This window comes from Lathamus discolor, chromosome 4 (assembly GCF_037157495.1).
Source record: "Lathamus discolor isolate bLatDis1 chromosome 4, bLatDis1.hap1, whole genome shotgun sequence".
NCBI lineage: Eukaryota > Metazoa > Chordata > Aves > Psittaciformes > Psittacidae > Lathamus > Lathamus discolor.
The window spans coordinates 90965527-90984635 of NC_088887.1; the positions used below are offsets into that span (position 1 = coordinate 90965527).

Below are 19109 nucleotides of genomic sequence, written 5' to 3' on the forward strand. Positions count from 1 at the left end.
AGTCAGGGTTGAAAAGGAACTTAAGACCATCTAGTTCCAAACCCCCTGCCATGGGCACACACTAAATCATGTTGCCCGAGGCTCTTTACAACCTGCCCTTGAACACCACCAGGGATGGAGCATTCACAGCTTCCCTGGGCAACACATTCCAGAGCCTCACTACCCTCACAGTAAAGAATTTCTTCTTTATATCAAATCTAAACTTCCCCTGTTTAAGTTTCAACCCATTACCCCTTGTCCTGTAACTACAGTCCCTAATGAAGAGTCCCTCCCCGGCATCCTCACAGGACCCCTTCAAAATACTGGGAGGCTGCTGTAAGGTTTCCATGCAGCCTTCTCTTCTCCAGGATGGAGATGACCCAACTTTCTCAGCCTGCCTTCATACAGGAGGTGCTCCAGTCCCCTGATCGTCCTCGCGGCCCTCCTCTAGACTTGTTCCAACAGTTCCATACCCGTTTTATGTTGAGGACACCAGAACTGCACACAATACTTCAAGTGAGGTCTCACGAGAGCAGAGTAGAGGGGCAGGATCACCTCCTTCAACCTGCTGGTCACACTCCTTTTGATGCAGCCCAGGATACGGTTGGCTTTCTGGGTTGCGAGCACACACTGAAGCTGGCTCATGTTCATTTTCTCACTGACCAACACCCCCAAGTCCTTCTCCACAGGGCTGCTCTAAATCTCTTCTCTGCCCAATCTGCAGCTGTCCTGGGACTGTCCCAATTCAGGTGTAGTACCTTGCGCTTGGCTTGGTTGAGCTTCATGAAGTTGACATTGGCCACCTCTCAAAAACGTCAAGGCCTCTCTGGATGGCATCCTTCTCCCTCCAGCGTATCAACCGAAGACACAGCTTGTTGTTTTCAGCAAACTTGCTGAGGGTGCATCAATCTTACTGTCTGATCAGACTCAACATGAACTATAAATTATTTCTATTGGTGCTGTTGTTTTTTTGTTTTGTGTGTTTTTACGATGATCTTAGATCTTAAAAAGGAATTCCATATCTAAAATTTCACACAGTTCCTTAGGTGACTTTTGGGGCACTGTCCCTTTGAGAGGAATGTGGGAGCCGAGGCTCCTTAACCAGTCCCTGAAAAGAATTAAAGTCTCACTAGAGGTCAAAATATACCGGGACACTGTGATAAAGCTGAATCAAACTCAGTGAACCATTTGAATTTAACTAAGAGCTTCCCTATATGAAACACTGAGGACAAACCAGGGTCTGAAATCCTTCCTCTTGCTTACCATGGCCAAAGAGGCTGTGTGACTGCTATTGGACTGGGGCTGAGAAAGCACTATCCTTTTTTCCAAAGAATGCTCTCTCACTTGGCAGGTCTGCCAACATCATAGGGTTGATGTGATTATGCATCCTTGTGGTCAGTGTGCTCTTGTAACTAGCAAGGAACCCAAGATTAGTGTTTTCTGCAGATTATAGAATCTTGTTTTCTACTTGCCAGCAGAGCACCTAAATTGTCAACCTAAAGTACAGTGTGCACATGAACTCTCTCAACCCCTTATGCCACAACCTTGGCCATGGGCAGAAAGGAACTCAAGGCACTGTGGGCCACTAAGAGAGCAAAAGAAAGAATTAATCCACTAGTACCTCCTGAATGAGGAGGCTCCATCACCTCAAAGAGGAATTTCTGAGTGTATTCATTTCAGAAACCTCAGTATCACACACTAAATCAGTCTGAGATGCAGAGAAGAGAAAGGACCTGCATAATGGACTCCAAGACTCAGTTAAGGAGGTGTCTCTGCAGCATGCCCAGTACATCCTGACCAAAGCAAGGGGCTTGCTGTAGACTTGGAGCTGACAACTTTTACAGTACAGCAAACTGGTATGTTGGAATGCAAAGCTGCAACATCCCAGCATGGAGACTGTATGTGAAGCAAGTATTTTTTCTCTCTGGGGTTCCTCTTTCTTGTTCAAGGGGCACACAGTGTTCTACTGTGAGGACAGCATGAGCGGTAGTTTCAGCCTGTCCAGCAGTACCTTCCTTCTACAGTCTAGTAAACCCTTTCTCTTTCTGCGTACTTGTTCCCTGAGAGAAAAAGAAATGGATGTTTCTTTGCAACTCTGAGTTACAAGACTGATTTTCTGGATGACCTTTTTGTGTGATGCTTCTTGGACACTGTTTCAGTATCACCTGACCTAAATATCTTGATTCCTATGGTAAAAATAAAGTCATAATCATCCCTGATTATTTTTCATATTAAAATATATTCCAGTTAATGGTAATGCACCCAGACAGGGAAGGACACTTTATTGGGATTTCTCACAAGACACCAATTTAATTTAATGGTAATAACGATTGCTAAATTGAGGTAAGATTAGCATAAATTCCACCCAATAGGGGTACAGTTAGCTGACACCAAAGGATTGCATGGTGCTCAGTTAAGTATTTAATCAATGCAAATTTCCTAGCTTATGTCAATTGATAAAAATTAAGTATATTAATAACCAAGTATTAACGAGCAAAGTATAGCATTTACAATACAAAATATTCCAGAACACTAAATGAATACCATATTGTTCATAAGGTAGAACCAAATACCACCCCAAATTGTACCATCCCAAGTTATAGGAAGAGAAATACAGGTAAAATAAAAAATGGAGGTTATTACACTGCAGCGATGACAGCATGAGGGTGGAAATGCACAAGTGATTTGCTTATCAGATAACAGAATCACCTGGTTCTGAATGTTGAAGACCTCCACATCGTACAAGCTCTGCAAGGGAAGAAGTTTGAGAACAGTGATCATAGAACCACAACATGGTTTGGGTTGGAAGGGGCCTTTAAAGATCATCTTGTCCAATCCCCCTGCAATAAGCAAGGACATCTTCAACTAGATCAGGTTGCTCAGAGTCTGCTCAACCTAAGCTTGAGCATTTCTACCACCTCTCTGAGCAACCTTTTCCAGCATTTCATTACCCTCACTGTAGAAAATTTCTTCCTTATATCAAGTCTGAATCTACTCTCTTAGAGTTTAAAAACATTAGCTCTTGTATCACTATAGGCCCCTTTAAAAAGTTTCTCCCCATCTTTCTTAAAAGTCCTCTGTAAGGCCATAATAATGTCTCCTCAGAGCATTCTCTTCTCCAGGCTGAACAACCCAGGTGTCTCAGCCTGTCCTCATAGGAAAGGAACAACCAGAGACTTCACAGACTCACTGTGCACCCAAAGAGGTCAGCAGGAAGAGCAGGTTATAACCTAAGTATTCTTTTAGATTTATCCTTTAAGAGGCCTTCTTTTCTTTAGCCTTTAAGAGCTTGTTTTATTATACAAGAGCTACTCAAGAGCCAGCAGGGCCCACATTTAGGGGAATGAAACCAATGAAATAACTATAATGCCTCCTTTTCCTGGATCTGGGCACAGACCCAGACTGGAGCATCTTAGTAGAACACATAAAAAACAGGTTTGCTACTCCAGACAGAACAGTTCAGATCCTTCCGGCCACCAGAAGTTCAGAGGGGAGGGAAGAGATGAGAAAGACCAGAGGATGTTTAAGATTATCTTAGATCTTAAAAAGGAATTCCATATCTTAAATTTCACACAATTCCTTAGGTGACTTTTGGGGCACTGTCCCTCTGAGAGGAATGTGGGAGCCCAGGCTATGTAACCAGTCCCTGAAAAGATTTAAGGTCTCACTAGAGGTCAGAATATACTGGGACACTGTGAGAAAGCTGAATCAAACTCTCTTACAGAGCAAAGTAGTCATGAGAGTCTTGAAAGATCCTCAGCAGAGCTACTACTTCCAGCAGTAGCCACCATAATCAATTGCCTGTTTTGCCTGTGCCTGGAACTAGCATGAGTGTTCAGAAAAATGTGGCTTGCTATTTCTGATACTTCAGCCATTACCTACCTGACCTTCCAGGACTTCAGTATAAAAAAACACCGTCAGCTAAGCACAGCTCATAGATTACTTCACTATTCAGCTTTTCCAGACAACAATTTTATTTTTCCTATGCCTAAAGACAATTTAGTTTGACAGGTGACAAAACCAGAGATATTGAGAAATAGGTTTTATTCCTCTGCAGCGTCAGTTCAGGCTGGCCTGAGGTTGTCTTCAAAGATAGTATGCACATTTTCTATGTGTGATAATTTTGTTAGCTTTCACATAATGAGAATCACACTATACATTGCACCTTTCATAATACAGTTGTATGACAGAATATAATCAGTTATTTCTGTGATGAGGACCTCTGATACTAAATATTTGGCCCAAATATCAACATATAACAAGCACCTGCAAGGTATTCAAAACCAACATTTTATCAGAGGCATTTTTCTTCTTTTTCCTCTCAGACCACTATCAGTGCTGCTGCAGGTATAAATTCATTCTGCTCTACAGACGTTTATACTAAATTCTTCATTGCAGTGACTTTGCTCATCAAAATCTTTAACTTACCTCTTTCCTCTCCTTTCTCTGTTTCCTTTCCCTTGAAGAGACCTTGTGTCATCAAACTGATCTAAAGATCACTTGTCATCAAATTGTTCAAGAATCTGCACCCTTGAAGAAAAATAAAATAAAATCACACCAAGCCCATAATTTGTGGAATATAAAGAGAAAAAATTCAGACTTCTGAAAATTCACCAAAAATGATGCTACATTAGACATTCTGTAGGGATTGATTTTGCTGAGTTTTGTTTAATTTTTAGATTTAAACAATGAACTCCATTGCAGCTAGTACATAATGAATCAGTGTCATCTATAATGACATATGTAGGCTGGCAAAGAGGAATATAGCCAAGTAAGCCCTTTTATTCCTACCCTGTATTGTAAATGCCACTATGTAATTCCTTTGCAGCAGATAGGGAGATCTATCTTTTATTTTCACAGATTGCTAGCTCTTTATTTAAGTTAAGATTATTTTAACAAGATTTATTGATTGTAAGGAAATGAAAGCACTACTTTCTGGTGAAATCTTGTAAACCCCTTTCAGCGATGCAAAATCAGCTTGTGCTTTGTTATGTTAGTCAGGGTTTTGTTAGACATTTCTGTCAAATTGAATACCTTCTGCTATGGAGTAACAACGCCATTTACAGACTTAAATGCTTTCAATTTTCATTATTGCAGTGAATTTCACCACAAATTTAATGTAATACTGTTCTAAATGCATTTTTATAAATTGTTAGATTATGAAGCTGTTGGTTTGCAAAACAATTTAATGCTTGTTCTTCAGCCTTTTTCCAGGGGAAAAAAAAAAAAACTAACACCTCAACATCTTTTTGTCTTTGAAAAAAGACAGACTTGGAACTATAAAGAGATTATGACCCCATAGAAAAGGTTACATTTCATATTAAAATTCTATTCCAGTATCTTCAGTGTAGGTTGCTGTAGAGTGCTCATCACCTAGTTTCTGAGAAAAGTGTTAAGTAAGGTGACAAGTATCTTCAGTGTATTTATTTGTTCTCTTATACTCTTCTTGTGAAGAAGAATTATAAACAGTTTATAAACTTGTTTCTTGGAGAGTTTAAATGTTGTAAACAGCCTTACCTTGCTAGTTGCCTGTTGTAGACAGAGAGGCTAGAAATGCGTTTAAAGTAGGAAGCACGTAACAGTGACCCAGAGCTTCTGGAGCTGTTCTGGCCATCGCCCTGAGATGGACACTGAAAGCACTCTCAGGACAGAAAAGCTGTATATTATTTTTCCATGGAAAACTGTTTTGCATTAGAAAATAACAGCTGCCATGGGTCTTTTGAGCAGAGCATTTCTTAATCCTTTAGTTACTTCTGTCCCCTGCTTTTTGTTCCTAGTAAGCCTCCTAATAAGGAAGAAGACTTGGATTTAATAAGATAATAAACACACACACATAGAGAGAGAAAGGATCAGAAGACTTGTCTGATATCATAGCCATTGTTGTTCAGGAGCTATACTGTTGAGCTCTGTACACACTGGGGTTTCCAACATGCTACTGGCTTCATGACAAGATATACTATACTGCTGCAGTCAGGTTGAAAGGTGACAAAAGCATGAATAACTGAGGCCAGGCCATTGCTAGCTGTATTAAGACAGACTCTTTTAGATAGCCAGGGATGACAAGAAGCATTACTCACATGATGTCAGTGAAGACTCCAGTTTTGCTTCTATGTTAGAAAACTAGATTATTTGAAAATGTGCACCTTCAGCCAAAGAATACTGCACCAGAGGTAAAAACTTAAATTGTTTTCCTTTCCCTACCAATGGAACATTTGTCTTGGTCAGATGTAAGTTCTAAAAATCTGTGCTGTATCTTTGAACTGCCTACTACCTGTCTGCACTGTTATAAATGAATGCCGTGCAGAGTAGGAAGAAATTGTGTAGTACTTGTGAGTCTAGATGCTAGTTGCAGGCACAGGCAAAACAAGCAATTGATTATGGTGGCTACCGGAAGTAGTAGCTCTGCTGAGGATCTTTCAAGGCTCTCATGACTACTTTGCCTCTGTCAGAGATAATCGAAGCTGAAGGAGTGGTGCTGAATATATAGCTCTATGCTGTAACTTTACAGACTGACTTTTGGTGCTGCTGCCTCTAAAAGAAAAGGCAACACGTGAAACTGTAACTACTACCTTGGAAAGGTGGTGTGGATGCTAAATATGATTAGGAACAGAACTGAACTTGATGGGATATAATCCTGCCCCTCTACTCTGCTCTCCTGAGACCTCACTTGGAGTATTGTGCGCAGTTCTGGTGTCCTCAACATAAAAAGGACATGGAACTGTTGGAACAAGTCCAGAGGAGGGCCACGAGGATGATCAGGGGACTGAAGCACCTCCCGTATGAAGACAGGCTGAGGAAGTTGGGTCATCTCCATCCTGGAGAAGAGAAGGCTGGGTGGAGACCTCACAGCAGCCTTCCAGTATCTGAAGGGGGGCTATAGGGATGCTGGGGAGGGACTTTTCATTAGGGACTACAGTGACAGGACAAGGGGTAACGGGTTAAAACCTGAGCAGGGCAAGTTTAGATTGAATATAAGGAAGAAGTTCTTTACTGTAAGGGTGGTGAGGCACTGGAATGGGTTGTCCAGGGAAGCTGTGAATGCTCCATCCCTGGCAGTGTTCAAGGGCAGGTTGTAAAGAGCCTTGGGTGACATGGTTTAGTGTGAGGTGTCCCTGCCCATTGCAGGGGGGGGGTTGTAACTAGATGATTTTAAGGGCCTTTCCAACCCTAAATATTCTATGATTCTGTTCTATGGTTGAGTGGAGGTTTCCTGCTCTTTCTCCCTCTAGAGAATATTTGAATCATTTTAGGTTATTCCTCTGGACCTCCATCATCTCTCTCACATGCAATAGTATTATACAATAAGCAGCAGTTATCTGCTACTAGAATGATGTTCCAGAGGATGAGAGCCTTCAACTGACTACCTACTTAGTGGATGTTACTTAGCAGAGTCATTACAGTGGTGTCTACCATCTAGTATGCTGCATCTAAGACATTTGTTTCAGTTAGACAAGATCAGAATTCAACACTGGTTATGTGCTCTTTTAGCTCATTTGGCATAGTCAGTACCAGCTTACCTATAAAGTATCCCAAGCAAGCTTTTTAAATGTTGGCCAGAACAATGCAAGGGTCATGTCCTTGACAGTCTACTAAAATTTAAGGAGCAATATGTGATGGAATAAACAAACCTATATGTCACCTGTTGTCATTGATCACCAAACTTCCAAATAAACTCATCTCTTCTGGCTATATATTTTTCATCTCTCATGTGACCAAAGTCTCACTATCATTTTCTCATTCTCATCCTTATATTTTTCTGTAAAAAGAAGCACAAGGCTTTTGTGACACAGCTTCTTGATCTTACTTACGTTTGTACCCAGTCAGCTGAATGTAGTGAATACATCTGAACAAACTAAGACTGTATACTTAAGAAGCCTCCACTGAATTTTTAGTTTACATATTGTGATGGTAAATTAAGAGCTTATCTTTAGTCTGTCAATATCCACAATAAGGTTAGTTAAATGTTTGGATTGTGCTGCAGTTACCTCAAACCATTTGTTTTTCACTTCTTTAACTTTGAAATGTTTATGGAATGAAATAGCCTCACTTGTTTTTTGGGTTGGTTTTGTTCAGGGTTGTTTTTTGTTTGTTTGTTTGTTTGTTTTCCCCAAGACAAAATAGTTCTTTTTTTCTCTTTTCCCCTTTCTCTTTGTATCTGAATATGTTGAACAGTTTATGGGTCCATGCTGCCTCTATACCAGGGAAGCACAACTCCGTTACTTGCCAACATCAGTGCCCTCAGCAAATCAGGAAAGGCGCATCACCTAGGGCCTGCCCTAGGCTAATTCTCTTCCTCTTGCCAGCAGAATACATGAAGTAGGCAATAAAGAAAGTCTGTTGTTGGGGCTTTTCTTCACAACCTCTACAGCTGCAACCTATTCTAGCTTATGTTTAGTTCAGCACAAATTTTGGAGCAAAAAAGTTCTCCCAAAATTCTTCCTAGGAATCTGAGTATCACACTCTGAAATCAATCACTAATTGCTAAATAGTCTTCATTATGGTGAGAGCTGCCATGGAGGCACAGCAGATTCACAGCATTGAAGAACAGTTGAGCTTGGAGGGCACCTCTGGAGATCGTCTTTTCCCACCTGTCTGCTCAAAGAATGGTTATCTAGAGGAACTGGCTCAGAGCTTTGCCCAGGTGGATTTAGAGTATCTTCAAGGATGGAGACTGCACATCCTTCAGTATTCAATCACCTCCACAGTAAAAAAAATAAAATACATAAAATGGAGGATTTTTTCTTTCTTTTCTTTGTTTTGTTTTGGTTTTGTGTTTAAATGGAATTTCCTGGGTTTAATTTCATGCTAATTACCTTCTGTGCTTTCACTGGGCACTAGTGAAAAAAGCCTGGCTTCACCTTCTTTACTGCACTTCTCAGCAAGTATTTATGCACATTGATATGACCCCTCTGAGCTTTCTCCAGGTTGAACAATCCCAGCTGTCTCTTAGCCTCTCCTCATACAACAGATGCTCCCAAACCTGGCTCTACAATGGAGCCATACTCTAGTAAATATGTCTGTCTTGTACTGGTGAGCCCTGAACTGAACCCAGCACTCCAGATTCAATTCACCAGTACTGAACAGAGAGGGAAGATGCCCATCTGAATGTGGTGTAACACTCATCTTACTTCAGCCAGGAAGCTGTTATACTTACTTGCCACAGGGTCATATTGCCAGCTCATGGGCAACATTTTTTGTCCAACAAGGCCTCCAGTTCCATTTCTGCCAAGAGGAGAAGAAGGAGCTAAAACTTTAATTCGTCAAGGTAATAAGTAATATTTTCAGAAGGTGCTTTCTTTTGCATCTTTTGGTTTTGAGTAGTAACATATTATATCAAACACTTTATTACCTTCAATAACATAGCCTACAGTGCCTGAATACATTCCCTCTGCTTACTCCAAAACTTTGCCCAGATCATTTTAAGACCTCTTTTAGCAGCAGAGTTACTTCCTTCCCATCCTTACAAGGAAAAGCTCAGGGTCTCTTTCACTGTGAAGTGGCTGCAGGCCTCCAAAGGCACTGTCAAGTCACTTTACATAGATGCAGGCCTGCTTTGCTGAGCCTCCAAAGCACAGTCCCTTTTTAGATACTATATGTCTGGTGGAGACCTCATTTCTGAGAGCTTGAAACCTCAGAGGCTAAGGAACTGTTGCCTACAGTTCATAGCTGCAGCCTCAGGGCCAATAAAGTACAAAAATATCCCAGAAATCTGTGCAAAATATATCATTCCAGATCATACCCTGGAGTCTGCAGAAGCAACCTCACTGTGCTCCTGCAGAGCCCCAAGCCTCCTTGTAGACGTCCTCCATGTGCAGCACAGCTGCAGGCAAAAAAGAATATGAATCTGCTTGGAGACCGAGAATGCTCTGCGCAGTTGGCCAATATTGATGTCCTCCTCAAACTAAAGATAAATTTCTAGTTTCTTATGGGGGTGCTTACACTGGATTAATCTCTTTGCAAACTCAAATTTTGTCCCAGGATGACTGTGTGGAAAATAGCTTTGGGCAGAAAAACATCTATTGGCACAAAAGTTACTCCAAGTACAAGAGCAATAACAAGACTCTAAGGTCATCTGAAGTATTGGCAGTAAATTGTAGGCTAGAATCAGCAGAAAGGAAGGGGAAGGAAAGTGAGAAAGGAAGGTCAATAACTTTTAAGTCATCTAGCTAAATACTGACTACCAGTAACTGTAGCTTCATGTTTGAACACTTTAGGAGACAGTTAAGAAAGATGTTTAAACTTAAGTACAGCATCTTTTTTTCTCTTGTTTCGTGATTTGGAATGAAAAACTCACCCAGGCTTTGCTAAGGGATATTACAAGCAGCTGCCTCCTCCAGCAATATCAGCCCAGCACACTCCCGCCTATGTGATGGAGCCCAGCCCAGTGCTTGGAGACTCAGCCTCAGGCTGAAAGGCACAATTGCTGCTTTCCCATTTTCAGGTTCAACCAACAGTGAGGCCAACCATACATCCCAGATGCACACATGGAAGGGGGACATACACAGACACTGACACAGTCGGTCACACAGATGGCCACAGACAAGGCTCTGCACATGTTGGACAGGTTTGTCTCTGTCTGACTTTGTTTATGATTTCTGTGATCAGACACTGTTAAAGGCAGGGGCATTCTCATTCCACATACCTTTACAGGCTTCCATCTACAGTTGACGGATGAAGAGCTGATAGATGAAGAAAGCATCTGTAGGAGACGATTCATCTGTTCCTCAGGTAAAAGCCTCAGGGACTAATTGCTAGTCTTTTGGGGTGTATATCCTGTTTGTATTGCTTTTTGAAGGGATGGAGATGAGTGGATCACATGCAACATCTAAAGTGAATCCCTCTCCCAGTAAAGGAAGTTTAATTCAGAAAAGCTGTTGAAAGTGGCAAATTATAAGGAAAGTGAGTAAATGGACAGTAGTTATAGTCTTCTATTTATTGGTGCAGAATTTGTTTGTTTGTTGTAGAAACTAAAAGTTGTTCGGGGATTTTCATTCTTGTGTTTATCCTACATACCTATGTTCTTAGGGATGACTAATGAAATAAAAACATACAGTGTCCTTCAATGTCAGTATATCGCAAATTATATTAAAGCACTTAAAAAAACAACAACAAAAAAAATCCAACCCCCCCCAACACACATACACAAAACAACAAACCACACACCCCCAAAGTACATGGAATCAAGTTGCAATTAAAATATATTACAAATAAAAATGTCAGCTCCTCACAAAAATACTTTCAGTAAATATGCTAGGAATGCACACAATCCTGTTATTAATTTTGATGGATAAGCTGTTATAGTTCTGTCAAATATGCATTAAAAATTATGTAAAACCATTCAGTGATATTCTATGACCTGTTTTGTATTCAGAAAGTTCAAGCAAATTATAATGGTACCTTTTGGACTTAAAGACATGGGAGGCACCCAACATATAGTGAGCTTGAAATCTCCTAACAGCTATCCTCCAGAGATTTCATTATTTATCTCATCACGTTTCTTGACAGAACATTTTTCATGTGGGTTTTAAGTCTTCAATCTGCATCTGAGTTTTACTGCATTTTTATTGCTAAGAAGCAAAGGAGAGACTTAATACTGAAACAGAACTTCATTTCAGGTCCAGTGGCATAGCTCTATTGACTTTCTGGAGTCATGTTGCAGTGTGCCTTTAATAAATTCCCACCAGTTTTTGCTGGGTTTATCTCTGACTTTCTTCTGTTACACAGCCTGCCTTTCTTTCCCTACTTTTATCCAAGTCATTGATATAGGTACGGTTATGTCACAAATGATAATGTGATTCAATTTCTCACTCCTTGGATGCCATTAGATAGATCCTGTGTAGCTGCAGACTAAATACAACAAAAATGCTAGTCGTCTAAAACAGCAAATTGTGGCTATTAGACCTGTAGCTGTTCAATGAGGAGCTCCTAAAAAACAAAATTTTCTTCTGTCCTTTCCTTGTTTTATTTTATAGATATCATTTGGATGATGAAGAAGTTCAGCCTATGTGACTGTACAGCTCAGTGTGTATCAGTGTTTTATCTCACTTGCCTTTCACACTCTTTCGGTCTCCGCTTGAGAAAAGAAAAATCATAATAGAATTACTATACAGCTTTAAACAATAACATTCATTTTACAATGAATTTTGTGGATTTTTTTGTTTTGTTTTTTTGTTTGTTTCTGAGTTGGTTTTTTGTTTGCTTTTTTTTTTTTTTTTTTTAAATTAGCACCAGTCTCCTGTATGCAAAAACCTGGACAGGTGTACAACCATGTGCTCTTCAACAATACAGCAACAGTCAAAGCAGGAAATCTCACCTTTTCCAATGAATGAGAAAGAAATTATGTTTAAGGTCATAGATTTGTTCTACTGCACTGAGGGAGTCTGTTAATGATACAATCTTCACATCTTTTCCGTAATGGACTACTGTAAAACACGAAAATTTAGAAGAAAAAACAAAAAGAAAAACAAAAAAACAACAGAAAAAGAGACCAAAAGGAAGGAAAAAAAAAAGAAAAAAAGAAAGAAAAATTAAAAAAAAAATAATCAATCCACTTTGGGTTGGGGGGTTGTTTTATTATTTTCAGTGATGTATGCCACTAATGACACTTACAGAAAAAAAAATCAATTCATTTTATTTGCGGCTTAAAAGAAGTAGTTAAGATGGCACTAGCAGCAATCAGGAGCATATTTTGATCTCAAATGGCTTAATGTGCAAGCAGCTAGATGTATTATAGATTTCATCATGCCTCTCCAAAATATTACAGTTTACAGAAGATATTCCAGTCTAAGCCACTATTTTTCCCTGACAGTCTCCTTACAGCCAACAGGCAAAGCTTAGTCCACCCTGAAGTGTAAATCAGGAATGGCTGATTACCTGTCATAATGAAATCCATTTCTGCTCAAAATCAATTTGCAGCAATACAGAAAAAAAGTAATTTTTGGATAGAATGAAGACCTGGTTCAGTCATTTATCGTTTAGATCAAGACTAACATTTCTAAAGTTGCCGTGTATTTTATTACTAATTCTTATAAAAAAAAACTTTCATTTCTTTATTAAAAATATACATGATATATACATAGGTATATATATACTAAAATGCACACAGATACAATCAGGACTGGCACAATACTTCATAATATATAGGGCTTTGCATATCTATGACTGGAGTGTTGGAATGGAAGGTTACAGGCTCTTTAGAAAAGACAGGCCTGGCAGGCGGAGAGGGGGAGTTGCCCTTTATGTTAGCAATAGGCTGGAGAGTATGGAACTCTGTCTGGGGACAGGTGAGCAGTTTACAGAGAGTTTGTGGGTCAGGGTTAAAGGGAAAACAGCTGTGGGAGACATTACTGTGGGAATCTGTTACAGGCCGCCTGATCAAGGAGAACCTGTGGATGAAGCACGCTACAGACAGATAGGAAAAGGCTCACGCTCGCAGGCCCTTGTTCTCATGGGGGATTTCAACCACCCTGACATCTGTTGGAACGATGGCACTGCACGGCACAAGCAATCCAGGAGGTTCCTCGATTGTGTGGAAGACAACTTCCTTCTCCAAGTAACAGAGGAGCCGACAAGGAGAGGTGCCATGCTTGACCTTGTGCTCACCAACACGGAAGGGCTGGTTGGAAATGTGACGCTTCAGGGCAGCCTTGGATGCAGTGATCACGAGATGGTTGAATTTGAGATCCCCAGGACAGTGAGAAGAGCGTGTAGCAAGCTCACTGCCCTGGACTTCAAAAGAGCAGACTTTGGCCTCTTCAGGAGCCTGCTTAGTAAGGTTCCATGGGATATAGCCCTGGAGGGCAGGGGGGCCCAAGACTGTCGGTTGATATTCAAGGATCACCTGCTGCAAGCTCAGGAGTGCTGCATCCCAACTAGAAGGAAGTGCAGCAGGAGGGCCAGGAGACCGCCTTGGATGGATAAGGAGCTGCTGAGGAAAATTCAAAGGAAAAAAGAGGCATATAGAAAATGGAAACAAGGACAGGCGGCCAGGGTAGAGTACAGGGATGTTGTCTGGGAAGCTAGGGACCAGGTTAGGAAGGCTAAGGCCCAGTTAGAATTAAACCTAGCCAGGGATGTTAAGGATAATAGGAAGGGATTCTACAGGTACACAGCAAACAAAAATCAAACTAGGGAAAACATAGGCCCCCTGAGGAAGCCTTCGGGAGAACTGGCTACACAGGATTTGGAGAAAGCTGAGGTTCTGAATGACTTCTTTGCCTTGGTCTTCACTGGCAAAGGCTCTGACTGCACCACCCAGGTCTTAGAAGGTAGACGCAGGGACTGTGAAAATGAAGACCTTGGGCCCACTGTAGGAGAGGATCTGGTTTGAGACCATCTTAAAAATCTGAAAGCGCATGAGTCCGTGGGACCTGATGGAATACATCCGCGGGTTCTGAAGGACCTGGCGAATGAAGTTGCTAAGCCACTGGCCATCATATTTGAAAAATCATGGCAGTCAGGTGAAGTTCCCGACGACTGGAAAAAGGGAAATATAACCCCCATTTTCAAGAAGGGGAAAATGGAAGACCCGGGGAATTACAGACCAGTCAGTCTCACCTCTGTGCCTGGCAAAATCTTGGAGCAGATTCTCCTGGATGGCATGCTAAGGCACATGAAAAACAACAAGGTGCTTGGTGACAGCCAGCATGGCTTCACTAAGGGGAAATCCTGCCTGACCAATTTGGTGGCCTTCTATGATGGGGCTACAGAATTGATGGACAAGGGTAAAGCAGTTGATGTCATCTACTTGGACTTGTGCAAAGCATTTGACACTGTCCCACACGACATCCTTGTCTCTAAATTGGAGAGATATCAATTTGATGGATGGACCACTCGGTGGATAAAGAACTGGCTGGATGGCCACACACAAAGAGTTGTGGTCAATGGCTTGATGTCCGGCTGGAGACCAGTAACGAGTGGTGTCCCTCAGGGATCAGTGTTGGGACCAGTCTTGTTCAACATCTTCATCGCTGACATGGACAGTGGGATTGAGTGCGCCCTCAGCAAGTTTGCCAATGACACCAAGCTGTGCGGTTCGGTTGATACGCTGGAGGGAAGGGATGCCATCCAGAGGGACCTCAACACGCTTGTGAGGTGGGCTGATGCCAACCTTATGAAGTTCAACCACGATAAGTGCAAGGTCCTACACCTGGGTGGGAGCAATCCCAGGCACAGCTACAGGTTGGGCAGAGAAGAGATTCAGAGCAGCCCTGCGGAGAAGGACCTGGGGGTGCTGGTCGATGAGAAAATGGACATGGGCCAGCAGTGTTTGCTTGCAGCCCAGAAAGCCAACCGTATCCTGGGCTGCATCAAAAGGAGCATGACCGACAGGTCGAAGGAGGTGATCCTGCCCCTCTACTCTGCTCTTGTGAGACCTCACCTGGAATATTGTGTGCAGTTCTGGTGTCCTCAACATAAAAAGGACATGGAACTGTTGGAACAAGTCCAGAGGAGGGCCACGAGGATGATCAGGGGACTGAAGCACCTCCCATATGAAGACAGGCTGAAGAAGTTGGGGCTGTTCAGCGTGGAGAAGAGAAGGCTGCGTGGGGACCTAATAGCAGCCTTCCAGTATCTGAAGGGGGCCTATAAGGATGCTGGGGAGAGACTCTTCGTCAGGGACTGTAGTGACATAACAAGGGGTAATGGGTTAAAACTTAAACAGGGGAAGTTTAGATTGGATATAATGAGGAAATTCTTTCCTGTTAGGGTGGTGCGACACTGGAATGGGTTGCCCAGGGAGGTTGTGAGTGCTCCATCCCTGGCAGTGTTCAAGGCCAGGTTGGATGAAGCCTTGTGTGGGATGGTTTAGTGTGAGGTGTCCCTGCCCATGGGAGGGGGGTTGGAACTAGATGATCTTGAGGTCCTTTCCAACTCTAAATATTCTGTGATTCTATGATTCTATGATTTCTATGAACTACGTATACAGGACTTGCACCAAACCAGATAGCCTTTTGGCCATAGACAAAAGTGCTTTTTCATAGTGTTAACATCAAGATGGAATATTTTAAACCAGGAGCTGTAGCCATCTAAATTAACAAGGGCATCTGCCATCTGCTTCACTGTATGCAAATAGTGAACAGAATTTTGAATTTCTGGCAAGGTACCGGTTTTGAAAGCTTGGGCTACCTGCTGAAAACAGCAGTGAACACCTGGGAATAAGAGCAACTATTCACATATTTCCTCCAGAGCACATGGGTAAAACTGAGTGTACGTGGGTTGCCAGTCTCATCATATAGGTAAGTCACATCCAAATCAAAGCCAAAATATCAGACAGCCTGCCTTGCAAGACACCATGGAACAATTAGTATTCCACTAGCCTTCCACCCAAGACATCAACTTTTCAGACAGCAAAGGTTAAACGCAAACACTTATCTCAGTCTTCCAGGCTCATGTATCCTCTACAAACTGATTTGCCTAGTGATAGCTGTAATTAAATAACTGAAATTCCCATATCCCAAATGCTCTACATAACGTGGTTAAAATATTGTTGAGCCTTTCAATTCTTAGCTGCTCAGAATAACACAATTACGTTTCCAGTGTTCAGCTCATCATATTCTGCTCATTTTCAATGCTGTGAAATGAGGAATTACCAAGACTGGACATGTGACTGTTTCTGTAGAAGAATCTCTAAGATTTAATACCTCCATAGCTTTTACATTTCCATCATGTGACTTACAATATTGGAAAAGCTATGAACCTGAATCTATAATTTATCTAATTTTTATTTTTATTTTTTTGAAGACTGCTTCCAAATCATAGCATAACTTTTCAGAAAACACTTCAAAATAGCCTGATGTGTGTCCTAAACCATATTTTTTTTTTGACATATGTAAGTTTGGCTTTATTAAGATTCACCTTTTTCTAGTCCTTGGTCTAGGAATACAGCTGTAAGGTCATGTTTAATACTCTTATTAAAAGAGCAACTGTCAAGGAAAAATGAAAGATATATTATATTATGCTTCAGCCTATTGTGTTGGTTTTGGTTTTTTTTTTTTTTTCCCTTTCCATCAGATTTCATTAATGTTGAAAAGAAGTCACAATGCAGAGATGAAAAAAAAATAAAATAAGGTCAAAATACTAAGTCATCCCTGTGCAATGTATTTCTCTTTGTCAGCTGAAGGAAATTCAATTTAAAACCAAAAATATGGAGATGAAGGCATATTTCAGAAAACAGTATCCAAAACTTTGCACAAAAGGGGCCTCAACTGCAACAGAAGAAACACCCCATCAATCTTGCATTACCCTTCTGACACAGAGGTAACGTGAGGCTACTAAATGGGCACAGTTCTTATTAATATGCTTAGAAAAGTTTGCAGCACAGGAAGAAAAAAAAAAAAGAATCTGTCAGGATTTTTCTTTTAATCAAGCAAAACTGGTGAGCTATAGTTAAGTATAATTCAACTTCAGCAAACCACAGTTGCTAAACACACAAAGAGCTTGTGGTTCGCAAAGCTATAGCCAGTGGGTGAACCTAACTGATTTAAATATTAGACTTTAATATTTACTGTTGCTACATGTCCTCATGACTTAATTCACGTGAAATTTCAGGTGAAACTTCGGTGACAACTTTCCTTAAATTCATTTAGATAAGTGGATGTATTTCTACTAATATGTTTTGGCTTTGGTTGGCTTTGTACCTGCCTGCAAACAATGCAGACCATTCATCAGCCAGAACTAGTGCTAATATATCTGAAGACTTTGTCAAGCCATCCTCACCTTTAAATTTAAATTCTAGTCCTGTTGCTTTTGAAGTTAACGCATACCAGATACTTTATTTTTTTTTTTTTTTTAAGGAAAAGAAAATCGCTATTAATTTTCTTCTGTTAGTCTAAAACTAAAGATAGCCACAGGAGTTCAAAAAACTATTTCTCAAAACATGTTACTAACTGGGCAAGAAGAGAATACAGAAAAAGGCAATGCTAGCTTATCTTCAAAACATAAGCTACTTAGCTTTAATTCTGCCTACACAGTTTCCTTACCTATAATGGATGCTTTTAGGGAAAATTATATGCTGTGTGTTACGCTTAAGAGCTGTCTCTAAACTGTTACTTCACTTGCTTTTTCAGCATCATTAAAAACACGTCAAAATATCCTCAAATTGATAGTGATAGCACTGCTTAACTAACATCTACAGTTGTTACTTTCTTCTGTCATTTATTGATTTAATGAGTTTCCATGAATTTTTGCACATTTATTGGGTGCAGGAGCTCCATCTTCATGGTATTTTATTACTGTCTTCTAAAGCAACAGCAATATGAAAAATGAGAACTGTTAGTCAAATTTCTTGGGAAACAATCACAAAAAAAATCAAGTTATCCAGTTAAAAAAAAAAAAATCTAGGTCTTCAATCAGCAAATCACAGCAAATTATTATGAAAAACTGTATTTGTTCCATGCTTCAGAAGAGACAGGCTGAACTGTACATGCTGTTTAGAAGTTGGTTTGTGCACACATATATATAGAGAGACACCAAAGGTAAACTAGGATTTTCCCCAAGAATGTTTCTTTATTTATTTATTCTGAGCTCATTGGGATCTCTGTTTTCTGCAGTATTTTTTCCTCACATCTCTTTTGCTTTTTTTTTCTCTTCTATCCCTTCCCTCAGAGCTCAAATTTCTAGGAATCAAAACCCAAAGATACTATCTTCAGAAAGCAGTAAAAAAAGAAGTGTGAGTGATCATAACAAAACTAGCTGTGTACACAAGCGAAAAGACATTAGGTACGTAAGTGGATCTCAAAAGGAATGAGTTGTTAGATTATTTATTGTTTTATAGGGTATGTGCATTCAAACTTGAATGCCCTAGGAATGTTTTAGCAAATAACCCTTAACAAAGTGAAAATAAATCCCCTGCTTAATATTTAGCCATTGCATGTTAAAAAATCCAACAGGTAAAAAAAAATAGAAAAGAAAGAAAAGTCTACTCTGCTCAGTTGGGTGTCTACTCAGTGGAGTACTTCAAGAAATGCTGTTTCCTCTTGCAATGTCAAGTACTGCTCTGCAGATATGGATAATATTAAAAAAGCTGGCTTATTAATTACATTAAATTTCAGATTTGAAGCAAACTTATGTGGTGATGGAGCTATCTTTAGTTCCAGTCTTCTTACTTAGGTTTGAGATTGCTGTTGCTT

The 19109-nt window shown here is 40.5% G+C and overlaps 1 long non-coding RNA gene across 1 annotated transcript; it reads right to left on the minus strand.

Moving 5' to 3' along the window:
* Window positions 1-2282: 2282 nt before the first annotated feature.
* On the minus strand, window positions 2283-12386 carry LOC136013771 (uncharacterized). Its single transcript, XR_010612365.1, has 4 exons — window positions 12293-12386; window positions 10622-10850; window positions 9134-9201; window positions 2283-2727 (listed from the first exon to the last, which is right to left on the minus strand). It is a non-coding gene; the product is annotated as an uncharacterized LOC136013771 (long non-coding RNA).
* Between the last annotated feature and the right edge of the window lie 6723 nt (window positions 12387-19109).